This window comes from Bubalus bubalis, chromosome 2 (assembly GCF_019923935.1).
Source record: "Bubalus bubalis isolate 160015118507 breed Murrah chromosome 2, NDDB_SH_1, whole genome shotgun sequence".
NCBI classification, from domain to species: domain Eukaryota; kingdom Metazoa; phylum Chordata; class Mammalia; order Artiodactyla; family Bovidae; genus Bubalus; species Bubalus bubalis.
Genome location: NC_059158.1, coordinates 71,441,043 through 71,456,471, shown reverse-complemented (window position 1 = coordinate 71,456,471; position 15,429 = coordinate 71,441,043). Strand labels below are relative to the sequence as shown.

General features: G+C 43.0%; 1 long non-coding RNA gene across 1 annotated transcript in view; it reads left to right on the top strand.

Moving 5' to 3' along the window:
• LOC123465229 overlaps positions 1 to 15,429 on the top strand; it is a 73,759-nt gene that overhangs the window by 15,440 nt on the left and 42,890 nt on the right. The gene's annotated exons all lie outside the window — the stretch shown is intronic.

Here is a 15,429-nt window from a genome sequence, read left to right as displayed (position 1 = left end):
ACACAGGCATTCAGGCCATGCTCATTGACCTCAGAGCAAACCCAGACCACTTTTGAATGAATAAAGATATATAAACAGTGTTCTGTCTGCCTGATTCTAAACACTTTCACACGTAGTTCATTTCATTGAAGGGCTTCCCTGGTGGCTCAGATGGTAAAGAATCTGTCTGCAATGTGGGAGATGTGGGTTCAAGCCCTGGGTTGGGAAGATCCCCTGGAGGAGGGCATGGCAACCTGCTCCAATATTCTTGCCTGGAGAATCCCCATGGACAGAGGAACCTGGTGGGCTACAATCATGGGGTCACAAAGAGTCGGACACAACTGAGTGACTAAGCACAGCACAGCACAGAGGATGTGCAGATAAAGCAGCTGATCCGTGGATTGCATTTTCTCTTCTAAACTAGTTGTCAGTGTGATTCCAGGGATTTGAACTGTACCATTTTCAGAATAGGGCTTCCCTTGTGGCTCAGTTGGTAAAGAATCTGCCTGCAATGCGGGAGACCTGGGTTCCGTCCCTGGGCTGGGAAGAGTCCCTGGAGAAGGGAAAGGCTACCCGCTCCAGTATTCTTGTCTGGAGAATGCCATGGACTATAGTCCATAGGGTCACAAAGAATTGGACACAACTGAGTGACTTTCACTTTCATTTTCAGAATAAGCCTCTAAGTTCTTGGTTGTGGTCCCTTTACTGGGCTGAATTGTAGGAAACTTTGCACAAAACTCTCATTTTACAGATGATGATACAGGTTCATAGAGATGTGGAGAGGAGTGATTTTTCCATTCAACAAACTAGGACAAGAACCAAAGTCACTTGAGTTTAATCGCCATGTGTTGAATGCATTACTGGCTCAGTGTGTTTGACTCTTTGCGACCCTGTGGACTATAGCCTGCCCTGCTTCTCTGTCCATGGGACCATGCCTTTCACTAAATAGTTGCATAATTGAGGGTCAGATAATTTAATTAGGATTTAAGTTATCTAGTTTGGACCTCTTGCTTTTATAAAATCAAAGTGTTTGGAGATTTAATATGCTTTCCTTCTTGGTCACCACATTCCTGCATTCTCTCCACTATATTATGCCTTTGATTTCATTCATTCATTCATTCATTCGTCCCATAGTAAAGGGTGATTGTTTGGAAACAGCTGCCCATGAGATTCGCATTTCTCAGCCTGCTCTCCACCACCCTTTCACCCCTTTCATCCAGCTGGGGCCATTTCATACCAATGTGATATGCTTGAACAAGAAGCATGTCACTTCCAGGCAGAAATAATCATGAAGCAGGTATATCATTTTCATCTTTTCTTCCCATCTGCTGACTGAAATAGTACCCTAAAGGTCTAGGGGATGGCAGAGCCACCCAGTGGAAGGAATCTGAGTCTTCAACCACCCTGTGGAAGGCTGCCTGCTGAAAAACTGCACTGGATTGTTACATGCATGAGAAACAAATTTGTGTCTTTTTTTTTTTTTTTTTTGCCATGCCACTTGGCATGTGAGATCTTAGTTTCCCAACCAATGATCAAACCCACACCCCCTTCAATGGAAGCTCGGAGTCTTAAATAACCACCAGACTGCCAGGAAAGTCCAAACTTCTCTGTCTTAAATTTTGTTGAAACAACTAACATTACCCTAACTAATGCAGTTAGGCAACAGGCATTTAAATACTGACTATATGCATGGTTTTATGTTGAGTATAAGGGACCCATCTTTGAACAACACACACTTTCTGCCATCAAAGAGTTCAGTCCAGTAGGAGAAGATGTAATAGGTATACCAACAGTTGCAATACAGTGTGGTCAGTGCCATGATAAACATGGGATAGTGTGAGAGAACATAGTCTTGGGCATTTTAGGAAACTCTCCCGACAGAAGTATCATTTAAGTCAAGTGCTAAAGCAAAGCATATTCGATGGTTATGAACCAAATGTTTTCTATCGCCCCCCAAATTCATAAGTTGAAGCCTTAACCTTCAATGTGGTATTTGGAGATAGGGCCTTTGGCAGGTGGAGTTGGATGAGGTCCTGAGAGTGGGACCTTCATGGTGGGATTAGTGTCTTCATGAGAAGAGGAAGAGAGATTTCACTCTTCTTCACCCTGTGAGGACAGAGCAGGAAGGCAGCCATCTGCAAGTCAAGAAGAGAGTCCTCGGTAGAATCCAACCATGCTGGCACCCTAACCTTGGACTTCCAGCCTCCAGAACTGTGGGAAATGAATTTCTGTTGTTTAAGCCACCCAGTCTGTAGTATTTTGTTAGGAGAGCTCCTACTGACTGAGACAGATGGGTTTTTCTTTCCAAGGGACCCAGCCTTTATTTCTGACCCAGGAATAATATAGAGCATGACATATTCAAGGAGCTTGGTGGCTGCTGCAGAGGATGGAGAGGGAGGCTGGAACTTCAGGAAGAGCTTCTCATTGCACTAAAGCCCCTGAATAAGGCTCTTAGGACGTTGGGATGTTGGCTTCGGTTGGGCCTGCCTTGAAGAGGCACCAGAGGATAATGGGATGCACAGAGACGGACCTGTGGGCATGGCCTAAAGGTTAAGCAGGAAGGGGGTTGGCCAAAAATGGTACTAGGGGTATCCATAGCTTCCTTAACAAAGATACCCAAAAACTATCAGCTTGCAGACAAATTGGATTTGATAAAATTTAGAGATGATAAGCACCTCCAAAAAATAGAGTTCACTTCCTAATAATGTTGTTATGCAGACCTGGGCTTCAACTCAGATGCATGAAAACAGAATAGTATGTGGGCCTTAAGCTTGGCGGTGAAAGCAGTGCTTGAGGGCCACAGCAGGACTTTGGGTCAAATACTAATGAATTCCTCACTCTAGAGAGAGAAGTCTTTATTTGCATCGTGATTTCTTACTTGGCAGTTAACCAGAGGAAATAAATCAGAAATCTCCCAACCCATTTTCCAAAGAACATCATCTGGTGGACTTTCTAAATTGTCTTTATGCTAGGCTTTCCCTCACCCTCAAATCTTTACAAAAGAGGGAAGAAAAACAACAGAGGCTCCCTTCTCTCAAATCTTGTCTAATCCTTTCATAATTCAAGATCACAGAGCTGCTGTAAAACCCAGCCTCACTGCTGTGCTCATTCCCCATGTGCCTGGCAGAGCAAGCAATTCCATTTACCAGCACTCCAGCAAGCGGGCAGTGATAAATAAAGCTGCCACCCTCCGCTTGCCCACCGTGTTGAAAATGACACATTGGACAAGTGGGTCTCTATTGCCTCCACTTTTTTCATAAAAAGGCAAAATGATCTGCAAATGCAGTAAATCTTAATTTCTAATATAAACTCCAAACACAGAAAAAAAAAAATCATAGGCCAGTTTAGACTGGAGTGAATTTGATGATCAGATGGTGAGAGTTTGAATACTAAAGAGATAAACAGTCTGAAAACAAATTCCAGGAGCCACCTGGATATGTGGGGCTTTTCCTTCTTGAAGCAAGTTTGTCTTCTCCCCATGTGACTTTATTGGAAGGCAAAGTCAACATGAAAAAAGTTAAGTTTCTAAGTTCAGAATCCTAGAATTTAAAAATTACTTGTTATCATTTTTCATACTGAGTTAGCTTTTATTAAACACTTAATTGTGTGACAAGTCCATGCCAAGTTCTTTCATGCATATCTCACTGAACTTTTGGGTCTGAATTTTCTTTTAAATCTTCCAGTCTGGAATCAAGGGTGTTCTTTCTTCATTGTGATTATTAACAGGAGAATTGACTTTGAATTACCCATTGATGATGAATTGACTTTGAATTACCTATAAGATGATGAACATGTTCTAGTTGGTCTACAGTAATAATCGCTTTGCAGGATGGTTCAAGTCCTTCTCACTTCTGTCCAAACATAGTTGGGAATCCGATTTCCAGGCCCTCTGCTTCATTCACTGCATGCTCCAATCTCATCACACAATGTTCTCATTCTCTGTGGGCACCTCATGCTTTCCTGCCTCTATCTCCTTGCCCTCAGTTCAGTTCAGTCGCTCAGTCATGTCTGACTCTTTGCAACCCTATGAACCGCATCACGCCAGGCCTCCCTGTCCATCACCAACTCCCGGAGTCCATCCAAACCCCTTGCTCTAGTTCAGCCAGTTGCTTGGATTACCTGTTTCTTGTTGTCATCTCATAGTCTCTGTATCTAACCATCAGGTCCAGCTCACACTTCTTGTGTGCCATGAAGCCTGCCCCAGTGCTCCTCTTCAAAGTGAAAGTCACCTTTTCTCTTCTGATTAGCCAATCCTTTTTATTAAGTTTGAAAATTGTGTTTGAAGGGATGTTCACAGTAGCATGGTTATAATAGAGAAAAAAAGAGGAAGCGATATAAGGGTGACACCTCAAAAGGGTGTCAGATAAATAAATTATTGTATTCTTATATACTGTGAAGAACAATACAGATATTTACCATGGTGTTAGAGGTGTATATTTTTACTGGTTTAGAAAGATGCCCACTATAGATTGGTAAGTTCAGCCATGATCCTATCTTTAAAGACAAAAGTAATTTAAACATCACCTGCTTCAGTCTTCAGTGACTCAAGTCTCCCTCCTCCCTCTCTACTTGCCCAGCCCTTACCTCCGAGGTGGCCCAAGGTTGTTTCCGAAAGTCCTCAAAGGGTAAGAAGGGTAGATAACATATGCACTCAGCTTCAGCCATGATGCTGCAGCTGCTGTGGAAGGTTTCATTGCTTTCCTCCTAATGGAGCCCCTGGTGGGAATGATGCTGATTCACCAAAACTCATTAGTCTGTGAGCTGGTACTGAGTCCCACTGGGTACCGCAGGTGTTCCTGACCCATTTTCCTCCTTCGCCCCCCATTCATGACAAGTCTTCCATATATCAGCCCCTGAAACGGAGGAAAACCAGGCAGGATCCCTGTCCTGAAAGAGACTCCCAGACGTCCAGGCTCCCGTTGCAAGCCCTGTCTGTGAGTTCCTGCTTGGAAGTAACTCTAGACTCTTAGTGCTCTGACAGCCACCCTGGGGCAGGCTGTGTGGACAGAATTCTGTGTGAGAAGATCTGGGTTCATATCCCAGCTCTGTCACTTAACTAGCTCACCAACTTGAGGAAATCATTTTCCCCAAGGCTTAGTTTCTTCACATAAAATGGAAGTGACACTGTTACTTCCCATACAACTTCGTTGTGGAGGATACAGGATATGTGACTATCAATGTTATTCATACATCATAAAAATCTAGAAGACCATTACTAAACACAGAGTTAACCCTAACCCTACTTCTCTAACCCCTAATATCTTGTCAATTCACGTGACTTCTGAGAATTCCTAAGCTCTAGTTATTTTTTAAAATGTGCTTGTTTATTTGGCTGCTCTGGGTCTTAGTTGCGGCATGCAGGTCTTTGTGGCATGCGAACTCTAAGTTGCAGCAGTGTGGGATCTAGTTCCCTGACCAGGGATCGAACCTGGGCCCTTGCATTGGGAACACAGAGTCTTAGCCACTGGACCACCAGAGAAGTCCCTCTAGTTATTATTTTTTTTTAAAGTAGGCCCAAGATAGAATGATACCTGCTTGGCTTCACAGATCTGGGTTTCAACTGAGAGCTCCAACCTCAGCAGTGACCTTGACTCAGAATGTTTCTCACGATGTCAGTACTAGGCTTGGCAGCACCTCTTTGTGGACCTGGCAACTCTTGGTTGGAATTCACAGCCCATTCTCAACTTCTCATCCAATCCCCTAGACAGAATCTGGAAACCCACTACCTCACACATCAAACATGAGCCCTTTACTAAAATACAAAAATGTGCATTCCCAGGAAACAGGATTTGAAAGGACAAACCACACTCAGAAATACTGAGTGACATTTAAGAAAAATTCCATTTTTCTCTTACTTCTTCACCGCTGAGACTTTCTGAAAGAATTCTCTGTCCTGCTCCAGAGGCTGTGATCACTTTTGGGTGTGTGGATTATTGTGTGTTTCCCTTGTGGGTGTCAGTTAAGTTACAAGGTGTTAACAGTCCTCTGGAAGAGACATCACATCAAGGAGACGGTATTAGGTTTTGATCCTTGGCTGTGGTTCAGATTTATTTAATTTCTCTCCCCTCCCCTCACTTCCCTGCTCTCAACCTATTAAGATTTAAATCCTCAGACCCATAATTGAGGTTGTCTAATCTGTATCTGTTTGGGGGCTATAGACACCACCATTCTTGCCCTTAGCTTTAGAGAGAGACTTTTCCTGCCATACACAAAGAGGTTGGGCATTGATGGGGAAACCTGCCACATTCAAATACTTTGTGCTCTTTTGATTCTCTTCTGCATGTGGACAAGAACTGGGCAGATCCTTACTGCTGTGGCCCAAGTAACTGGCTTAAAAGCAATACATATGGGTTTATGTTCTCATGTGTACCGTTTTCCTTTCAACACAAGTGTATCCCAGCTTCTGTATCTCAGAAGCTAGCTCTAAGCTGGATGTATGAGGGGTTTTTTGCTGGTCATTTTTCATCTTGATAAACCCAAACCCTCAGTGGATTCTGTTGATGGATGGCCTTTCTCTCTCATATTTTCTCTTTCTTGCCCTTGATTAAAAAATTATACATGTCTGTTGTAAAAAATTTAGAATGTAGGGGTGCACAAAGCAGAGCATAAAAGTCACATTAGGTTGTCATCCTGAGACAGCTAGTGATAACAATCAGTATGTCTTTTGTCTAAGATCCAATGGAATCGGGACCATCCCATTTAGGCTCTTTTGCAAAGTACTTGTTTTTGCTTAATATATCACAGCCCGTATTACTGTGCCTGGTCAAGGATTCTCACTCTTCAATACAGTTCTTTCTGGCCATGGAACACTAAGAGCTCCTATCTGCACCGGCTCCTTTGGGTAGACGTTGTCTGGCTCCTGGGTTGGAAGCAATGACCTAACTCCTGGGGCTGGGTACAGGCTCATTGGAGACACTATCCCAGTTTCGAACATGGCTGTATGCTCTCAGAAGGAATAGTTTCCAGTGTAAAAATGTAAAGTATTTTCATGTCAAAAAGAGCCCAAGAAATCTGCTGAGGGCCCCAGATGAGAAACTTACCTATCATATCCACTCTACAAGTGTTCACAGCTTGAAATGGCTTATTTATTTACTTATGCCTATTTTTAGAGCAGTTTTAGAAAGTGAAAGTGAAGTCACTCAGTCGTGTCTGACTCTTTGCGACCCCATGAACTGTGGCTTAACAGGCTCCTCTGTCCATGTAATTTCCCAGGCAAGAGTACTGGAGTGGTTGCCATTTCCTTCTCCAGGGGATCTTCCCGACCCAGGGATCAAACCCAGGTCTTCTGCATTGCAGGCAGACGTTTTACCATCTGAGCCACCAGGGAAGCCCAGAGCAATGTTAGGTTCACAAAAATTGATCAGAAAGTATAGAGAGTTCTCATATAACACCTACCCCTTCACCAACCTCCCAGTGTGCCAAATGAATGCACCAAATAAGTGGTACATTTGTTACAGCTGATGAACTAGCACTGACATGTCCCTCAAAGCCCACAGATAACAATTGAATTCAATATTGTATCTTCTATGAGTTTCAACAAATGTATGAGTATCCACCACTATAGTACCATACAGAATAGTTTCTCTGCTCTAAATATCTCTTGTGCTCCACACGTTCATCCCTCCTTCTCCCAAACCCATGGAAACCATGAGTCTTTTTACTGTCTCTGTAGTTTTGCCTTTTCTAAAATGTCATATAATTGGAACATTTAATATGTACCTTTTAAAATTGGTTTCTTTCACTTAGCAATATGAATTTAAGGTTCTTCTGTGTCTATTTATGACTTGATAGCTCATTTCTTTTTAATGCTGAATAATATTGTATTGTCTGGACATTCCACAGTTTATTTTATTTTTTTTAATTAATTTATTTTTTACTGAAGGATAATTGCTTTACAGAATTTTGCTGTTTTCTGTCAAACCTCAACCATAGGTTGAATCAGCCATGGGTATACATATATCCCCTCCCTTTTGAAACTCCCTTCCACTCCCTCCCATCTCCCTCCCTCTAGGTTGATACAGAGCCCCTGTTTGATTTTCCTGAACCATACAGCAAATTCCCATTGGTTATCTATTTTATATTTAGTAATGTAAGTTTCCATGTTACTCTTTCCATACATCTCACCCTCTCCTCCCCTCTCCCCATGTCCATAAGTCTATTCTCTATGTCTGTTTCTCTATTGCTGCCCTGGAAATAAATTCTTCAGTACCATTTTTCTAGATTCCGTATATATGTGTTAGAATACAGTATTTATCTTTCTCTTTCTGACTCACTTCACTCTGTATAATAGGTTCTAGGTTCATCTACCCTGTTAGAACTGACTCAGATGTGTGCCTATTTATGGCTGAGTAATATTCCATTGTGTATATATACTAAAACTTCTTTATCCATTCATCTGTCTATGGACATCTAGGTTGCTTCCATGTTCTAGCTGTTGTAAATAGTGCTACAATGAACAATGGGATACATGTGTCTTTTTCAATTTTGGTTTCCTAGGGTATATGCCTAGGAGTGGGATTGCTAGGTCATATGGTGGTTTTATTCCTAATTTTTAAAGGAATCTCCATACCGTCTTCCATAGTGGCTTTATCAATTTACATTCCCACCAACAGTGCAAGAGTGTTCCCTTTTCTCCACACCCTTTCCAACATTTATTGTTTGTAGACTTTTTGATGAGGGCCATTCTGACTGGTGTGAGGTGATATCTCATTGTAGTTTTGATTTGCCTTTCTCTAATAATGAGCGATGTTGAGCATCTTTTCAGGTGTTAGCCATCTGTATGTCTTCTTCGGAGAAATGTCTGTTTAGGTCTCTTCCCCACTTTTTGATTGGGTTGTTTATTTTTCTGGTATTGAGTTATATGAGCTGCTGGTATATTTTGGAAATTAATCCTTTGTCAGTTGCTATTATTTTCTCCCATTCTGAGGGTTGTCTTTTCACCTTGCTTACAGTTTCCTTTGCTGTGCAAGAGCTTTTCAGTTTAATCAGGTCCCACTTGTTTACTTTTGTTTTTATTTCTGTTACTCTAGGAGGTGGGTCATAGAGGATCTTGCTTTGATTTATGTCATCAAGTGTTCTGCCTGTGTTTTCCTCTAAGAGTTTTATAGTTTCTGGTCTTACATTTAGGTCTTTAATCCATTTTAAGTTTATCTTTGTGTATGGTGTTGGGAAGTGTTCTGCTGCTGCTGCTGCTGCTAAGTCGCTTCAGTCATGTCCAACTCTGTGCAACCCCATAGACGGCAGCCCACCAGGCTCCCTCATCCCTGGGATTCTCCAGGCAAGAACACTGGAGTGGATTGCCATTTCCTTCTCCAATGCATGAAAGTGAAAAGTGAAAGTGAAGTCATTCAGTCGTTTCCGACTCTTAGTGATTCCATGGACTGCAACCAGGCTCCTCTGTCCATGGGATTTTACAGGCAAGAGTGCTAGAGTGGGGTGCCAGTGCCTTCTCCAAGTAAGTGTTCTAATTTCATTCTTTTACATGTAGCTGTTCAGTTTTCCCAGCACCATTTATTGAAGAGGTTGTCTTTGCCCCACTGTATATTCTTGCCGCCTTTGTCAAAAATAAGGTACCCAGAGGTGCATGGGTTTATTTCTGGGCTTTCTTTCTTGTTCCATTGGTCTATATTTCTGTTTTTGTGCCAGTACCATACTGTCTTGATGACTGTAGCTTTGTACTATAACCTGAAGTCAGGCAGCTTGATTCCTCCAGCTCCATTCTTCTTTCTCAAGACTGCTTTGGCTATTTGGGGTCTTTTGTGTTTCCATGTGAATTGTGAAATTTTTTGTTCTAGTTCTGTGAAATATGCCATTGGTAATTTGGAGGGATCACATTGAATCTGTAGATTGCATTTGGTAGTTTAGTCATTTTCACAACATTGATTCTTCCTACCCAGGAACATGGCATATCTCTCCATCTGTTATGTCACCTTTGATTTCTTTCATTAGTGTCTTATAATTTTCTGTGTACAGGTCTTTTGTCTCCTTAAGTTTATTCCTAAATATTTAATTCTTTTTGTTGCAGTGGTGAATGGGATTGATTCCTTAATTGCTCTTTCCGATTTTTCATTGTTAGTATATAGAAATGCAAGTGATTTCTGTGTATTGATTTTGTATCCTGCAACTTTGCTAAATTCACTGATTAGCTCTAGTAATTTTCTGATACTATCTTTAGGGTTTCCTACATACAATATCATGTCATCTGCAAACAGTGAGAGCTTTACTTCTTCTTTTCCAATCTGGATTCCTTTTATTTCTTTTTCTTCTCTGATTGCTGTAGCTAGGACTTCCAGAACTATGTTGAATAATGGTGGTGAAAGTGGACACCCTTGTCTTGTTCCTGATCTTAGGGGAAATGCTTTCAGTGTTTCACCATTGAGAATAATGTTTGCTGTAGGCTTATCATATATGGCCTTTACTATGTTGAGGTTGGTTCCTTCTATGCCCATTTTTTGAAGAGTTTTAATCATAAATACATGCTGAATTTTGTCAAACAAAGGCTTTTTCTGCATCTATTTAGATGATCATATGGTTTTTATCTTTCAATTTGTTAATATGGTGTATCACATTGATTGATTTCTGTATATTGAAGAACCCTCGCATCCCTGAAATAAACCCAACTTGATCATGGTGTATGAGCTTTTTGATGTGTTGCTGAATTCTGTTTGCTAAAATTTTGTTGAGGATTTTTGCATGTATGTTCATCAGTGATATTGGCCTGTAGTTTTCTTTTTTTGTGTTGTCTTTGTCTGGTTTTGGTATCAGGGTGATGATGGCCTCATAGAAAGAGTTTGGAAGCGTTCCTTCCTCTGCAATTTTTTGAAAGAGTTTTAAAAGGATGGGCATTAGCTCGTCTCTAAATGTTTGACAGAATCACAGTTTATTTTAACTTTCGAGTTTTAGCAGTTATGCATAAAGCTGCCTTAAACATTGATGTGCAGGTTTTCTGGGGGTGGGGAATAAGCTTACAACTCCTTTGGGTATATACCAAGGAGCATGATTGCCAAAACTTATGGTAAGAGTAGGTTTAGTTTTGTAAGAAACTGCCAACCTGTCTTTCAAAGTGGCTGTTCCATTTTTATTCCTACCAGCAATGTCTGAGAGTTCTGCTGCTCCATGTCTTGTCAGCACTTGGTATTGTCATTGTTTTTAATTTTAGCCATTCTAGTTGGCAGAGATAACCATTCCCCACCCCGACCCCCTCCCTTTTCTATTTTGGTAAAGATAAAAAGCCTTTCCTGGTTGGAATTGCCTGAAAATGAGTGTGTGAATCTGAATCTAATTATGCTATATCCTCTCTGTTCTTAAGCAGATGAGCACTAACTTCTGAGATTCACACAGTTGCCCTTTGGCCTCTCTGTGTCAGCAGCATGCTTGGCACCTTGGAGGTATTTAGCAAATATTTACTGGCTGCATGGCTGTCAATGATCTGGCTACCTCTGCTTTTGAAAACCATAATGGATCTATTTGGAGAGATTTGGACCAGCACGTAGGCCTGTGCATACACATGTACGTGTATATGCACACACACACAAAAAAACAGCAGGCACTCTTCTGCACAGTCGAGACTCATATTGTCAGGACTTTTGAACCCTGGACTCTCACTACCTCCAAATGCTGGTCTTGCTCTGTAAGTGGTAATAAATGAAGAATATTTTTGGTGATGTTTTATTTTGGTCAATAATCAGGCCCAGTATTATCTTTGGGTCTCAGACAATGAAAAGTCACTCTTCCTATTGCCACCCACACAAAGAAGTCCCAAGCTGTGTCTGTGGACACTCACATCTTGAGGTGATAGAAGCAAAGGCTGATGTAGCTGTGATTGCCACCCCTCTCCTTTGTTTTTATTTTCCTTCCATCATTGTCCTTCCAGAAGTGTCCTTGGAAGCAATGAAACCTAACATTTATTGAGTCTCCTGGAGGTAAACGTATCCCCCATTGCTTGTGCTCCCGTGGTGCCAATTCTGCACTCTGTGCCTGGCATGTGATAGGTGGTAATCAATGTTTACTGTTGAATAATGTGCCGTTGGTCTGACGTAGAAGTCTAGAGTTCGCTAGTTAAGAACCGTGTAGCATTCCAGGGTGCATTGTTTGGAACTACTATTGCGGTTGTCTTGCCATAGCAGAAATCACTATAGTTTTGCCCTCAGAAGCCCAAGTCAATGACCAAATGTGGAGCCGATACTTTCCAACACCCACCTCCTGATTCTTGTCAAAAAACACACCACACATTGTAGCAATCATATTGCCAAAGCTTTACAGCATCTATAAATTGAAAACTACTGCCTTTGACAGTTATGGGCCTGTGTCAACACCAGATCTTGTTGACCCTTCTGGAATGTGTTTGCAAATACACCATGCCAGCCTTGGAAGTTGTTGACATCAGAGGCTATAAGCTAGTTAGATGTGGCCCCAGAGCATTGTGGGTCTTACTGTCTAGGAGCATTCTTTTTTTTTTCTTAAATCCTTCTCTCCTTTGATTTTGTCCCAGGGCGAGAGCTGCCTTGGTTGCCACATTTGGCAGACAATAAAGTCAGTTTCAAGGAGTCCATATTGCTGCACAAGCGATAATATCTGTGAGTCGCTTCCCTTTCTTCCCTGTTGGCAGATGGCAGTAGGAATGGCTGGAAGCACTGGGACGCGCTGGTGGTTGTGGATTGTGCTGTGGAGGAGAGTCTAAGCACACCCTGCGTGGTCTGGGCAGGGTCTGCCGCACTCTGCCAGAGCAACCATCTGGACATGGATATGGACGTGGTGTCGCCGAGACCTGTGTGGTGCTGCTTTATTGTAGCAGCAGGGCCCACTGTGGGCTCCCTGGCCTATGTGTCTCTGTGCATGTGTGTAATGGACTTCCTGAGAGGATACATGCTTGTGAGCATGTATGTATACATGCTCACAGTTCTAGAGGCCGGAAGTCCCAGAGAAAGGTCTGATTTCTGGTGGGAGCTCCCGACTTGCAGATGGCTGCCTCCTCACTGTCCTCATATGACACACAGAGAGAGTTCTGGTCTCTCTTACTCATCTTATAAGGATGCCAATCTTACTGTGCTAGGGTCTTACCCTTGTGACCTCACTTAAGCTTTACTACAGCCTTATAGGTCCTTTCTCCAAATACAGTCCCATGGGAGATTAGGGCTTCCACATTGAGTTTTCAGAGACATAATCCAGTACACAGCGTCCTGTATACAGACAGTTGTTTTACCCACTTCTTCAAAGCAGACAGATAGCAGGCATTGTTTTCATGTGAAATTTTGAGTGGTGAAAGTGGTAAAGAAAGGAGACTAGTTAGGAGGCTCTGCCCCTGGGCAGGTGAAAAATTGGAGGCCTGCAGGGTTGTGTAGAGATGAGAAATGTTCAGGGGATAAAGTGAAAGAAATTGGTACCCAATTTGACTTGGGGGGAAAGAGGAAATAAGAGGGAGGCATCTAGGTGTCTCCCAGGTTTCTGACTCAGATGAATACTATTCCTCTGTTCAGTTTTTCAGGGAAGTGGAAACAGCTCCAGGACTCCCCTCTTCAAGGTCTACTGTCAGATAGCTGGCAACAGTAACGGAGTTCCCTCCTTTTCTTGATTGCCTTCACTTTCCCACCACTTGTCTCATAGTACAATCCAATTGATAGCAAGTTGGAGCAAACATGCGAGTGAAGAGAAAGGGGTCTGTGATTTGAGCTGGTGAACGCCTGTTCACTTTGGCCTCCCAGCTGTTGTCCAGCTGTCTCTTGGTAGAACCCTGATTTCCCTTTGGGAACAAGCCTTCCCCTGTGTTCTGTGAAGTCTCCGTTGGTCTGTCAATCAAATAAAGCCAATCTCATTTGCCAGGAATCTTGAACATCTGGATAGTGGGACCAAAACATGGTTGAAAGAGATTAAGAAGTGTGTTTCTGCTGTTACCTGGGTCTCAAGACCTTCCCTCCTTCCTGCCCTTTCTACGACTAAGCTATTCAGCCTTTCTTTTGATTTTGTGATCTACCCTGTATCCTTTCAGCAAATTCTTTTCTTAATTTACTTGGTTTCTGTTGCTTGCAACAAGGGAACCCTAGCTAATGCCTAGAGGGTAGCAGGAAAGGCCCTGTTTCCCACAGCTGGCTCTGTTTGGGCTGCCATGGGCTACAGAAGGAGACCCGAGACCCCTCACACTGCCTCATGACGGCCGCTGCTGTCTCTGCCCAAGCCCCTGTGCCCATCTGCAGTGACGAGTTAGGTGTGTCTGCTGCATGTCTAAACCATTTTCACCCACCCCAGTCTTTGCTCACAATCCATCTGGGACTTGCTTCAGCTATCTTGCCCAGCTGTCAAACTGTGAGGAGAGAGTCATAAGCCAGTGGACAGTGAAAGGCCATCCACAGGCCTCCCCCCAGCAAGGGTGTGGAAAGGACAACATAGGCACTGGGCACTAAGAGTGGAGACATGGAGAGCCGCAAAGAAAGGGGGCGACAGGTGAAGGTGGCCCCAGGTGAGCTTTGCCAACACGACATAGCTTTCTCCACCTTTTTTTAAAGGTAGTGTTTCTCAGGTTCTGCTGCCAGAATTTTCTGAAATGCTAGGCTTCAGTGCCAGGACAAACTGCAAAACCAGCCAGCCTGGGCTGCAAGTGCCAGAAGATTACATACACAGTCACTAATAGCAGTTTGCCTAGTATCTCAGTGCCTTTTTTCACTTCTGCCAAATTGCGGAGGCCATCAAGGTAATCCTCTTGGCCTCAGGGCCCAGGTAGTGAGCCTGGAGAGGCAGACCCAGCCCAGAAGCCTGAATCTGGCCTCTGGCAATGGTGTGTGGGCTTTAACAAATGGGCCTCCTTGTCACATTCATGCAGGTCTGCAGCCACCTGGGAGCGGCAGCTCTCTGTGTCTCTGAAGCCAGGAGTGATTGCAGAACATCTGTCACTAGTTGGATCAGGGCTCACTCCTGTCTCTCTCTCTACCCCCTTGAGCTTCCTTTAAACAAAGAGGCTTCCTGCTTCCTTTCCCCTCCCCACCCTCCTCCAAAAGTCAGCTGTCAAAGAGCCTTCATACACAGATCTTTGTGTCCATATATGTCTACAAGGAAATATCAGGAATGCAATAACAATAACCTTAGAATTGCCCTGAGTCAGCAGCCTCTATCTATCCCATGTGTGCGCTGGCTGAGTATCGAATAGTAGGCCACTAATAGCCTTGAGTGTGAATTTACTTTATCATTTATTGAGCACCTACTGTGTTCCAAGCACTATGCTAGGGGCCATTGGGGAAGCCCTTGAGGAACTTGATTGCCCTTCTAGTGGAGGAGCAAGACCATATCATAAGTAGCTGACCTCAAGGTCTAAAACTCGACTCAAATTCAGCTCAGAATTACAGTTGTCCTCAATTAGAGTCCAGGCAATGCATTCCCCCTTCCTCAATAAATGTACATGATAAGAGTGATAATAATCACCCTTGAGAGATTTTGTTAACCTAGGGGAGAGGTCCCAATTTA